This window comes from Camelina sativa, chromosome 17, assembly GCF_000633955.1.
Source record: "Camelina sativa cultivar DH55 chromosome 17, Cs, whole genome shotgun sequence".
NCBI classification, from domain to species: domain Eukaryota; kingdom Viridiplantae; phylum Streptophyta; class Magnoliopsida; order Brassicales; family Brassicaceae; genus Camelina; species Camelina sativa.
The window spans coordinates 28,791,582-28,793,895 of record NC_025701.1 but is presented as its reverse complement, the minus strand read 5'-3'; positions in this window follow the sequence as shown (position 1 = coordinate 28,793,895).

Genomic DNA, 2,314 nt, shown 5'->3' with positions numbered 1-2,314 from the left:
TATATATATATATATATATATATATATATATATATATATATATATATATATATATATTCTTAAAAACAAAACTTCTTAGTCATTTTGTTACATGATATTTAAGTTTAAATTCAGGTATTTGCAATGGAAAATGCTGCTACTAAACAAAACTAGCTAAAACCATGTGTCCTTCATGAGTATATTTTAACCTATTCAACCTTTTTAAAAATAATTTTGTTAAGAACTTTTATTTATATTTAAAAGGAAAAATATATATTGGTTGTGTTTAGTTTTATAATATGTTTTAGATACGAACTGAAAACCAAGTAATACTATATTCCCTATCTTCGAAATCAATTACTCTGACAATGAGTCAACGGCTTAATATTCTCTCTTAGAAATTATATAAATATATTTACATTAACAGATATATAATAGAAATTTGTTTGCTTAGTTTTCTGTTCATGGTAATGCAGATGGCTAGAGATGGTGTTGTTGCTGGTCGTGGTCGTGGACGCGGACGTGGTTGTGGACGCGGTAGTGGATGCAGACGTGGTCGTGAACGCGGACGTGGTCGTGGATGCGAACGTGGTCGTGGTAGGGGCAGAGTCCAAGAGGTTAGTGAGACCGAGGACCAGAGTGTGACAGCTGAGGGTGTTGGCAAGTCGCAGAGTGTACCTGGGGATTTCGTGGGTGTGGCAGGAGGGAGCGGTGTTGATGCTCTAGTGGCCGGTGATGCTAGGATCCCGGGTGTGGGAGTCCCAGCAGGTGGAGTCCCTGGTGTTGATGTTCCGGCTATGCTAGCACATGTGTTGGAGCGGTTACCGCCAGTGGTACCGGCTCAGACTCAGGTATTGCCACCAGTGGTGGCGGAGGAGCGACAGCCCGTGGCTGCAGAGGCAGGAGTTCATGGACGTTATTTGTCTATGCTCAAGGAGATGAAGGGCCTTTTCACTGAGAGGTTTTTGGGTGGTACAGATCCTACTGTTGTGGATGCGTGGAGGACGAGTGTGGAACGTAACTTCCATACTCTGAGATGTCCTGAGGAGTTTTGGGTGGACATAGGGGTCTACTATTTGAGTGGTGATGCTGAGTTGTGGTGGAGATCAGTGGCTGCTAGGAGAGTGCAGCGGGAGATGACTTGGGCTGACTTCGTCTTGGAGTTCAACCGCAAGTATTTTCCTAGGGAGGCATTGGATCGGTTGGAGGTGTAGTTCCTTCAGTTGTCTCAGGGGACACGGTCAGTGCGGGAGCTGGACTTGGAGTTCAGTCGACCTCTTTGTTATGGGGGTTGGGCTTTGGAGTCTGAGGAGGCTCAGATCAAGAGGTTTTTGAGGGCTCTACGTGATGATTTGAGAGTTCACTGTACAGGGCAGAGTTATGCTACGCGTGCAGAGCTGGTTGAAATTGCAGCAGAGATTGAGGAGGATATCCGAGCAAATAATCAGATCAGCAGAGATTGAGGAGGATGTCAGTGGCGGTAGCTCCAGCAGTTCAGCCTAGTAAGGCTCAGCAGCAGGGTGGTTCTAGCAGGGGCTTTAGGCCTGCACAGGGAACCAAGAGGAGGTGGGATGCTACGTAGAGGCCGAGTGGTGCGAGTTGCTTCAGTTGTGGGAGCAAGGATCACAAGGTTGCTAGTTGTCCCAAGAGGAGTGCTCCGACGGTAGGGCCTCAGGTATGTTATCATTGTAGGGAGACAGGACACATCAGGCCTTTTTGTCCCAAGTTGCAGCTGGCAGCAGTGGCAGCGTTGCAGCAGGTGCAGCCTGGAGGTCAGTAGGTGGCACGGGTTTACACGACAGCAGAGACTGGTGGAACCAGTGCCATGGCGATCACAGAGTGTGCGGGAATCAGAGGAGATTCCGGGGAGCGTACAGGAGTTGTCAGAGTTGCGGGAGGCAAGTTCCTGAGAGTGATTGGACGAGCTAGAGGAATTGATATTCAGGTCGCAGGAGAGTCGTGGCCAGCGGATTTGCTTATCAGTCCAGTGGAGCTGTATGATGTTATTCTCGGGATGGATTGGTTGCATCGGCATAGGGTGCATTTGGATTGCCATCGGGGTAGAGTGGAGTTTGAGCGTTCCGGAGGGAAGTTGGTGTTTCAGGGTATTAGCCGACTTCGGGGAGCCTTGTGATCTCGGCCATTCAGGCTGGGAAGATGATCGAGAAGGGCTGTGAGGCTTATTTGGTTACTATATCTATGCCAGAGTCAGTGGGGAAGTTTACGGTTAGCGGTATTCTGGTAGTGGAGGAGTTTGAGGATGTGTTTCAGTCTTTGCAGGGATTACCACCATCTCGGTCGGATCCTTTTACCATTGAACTGGAACCGGGGACGA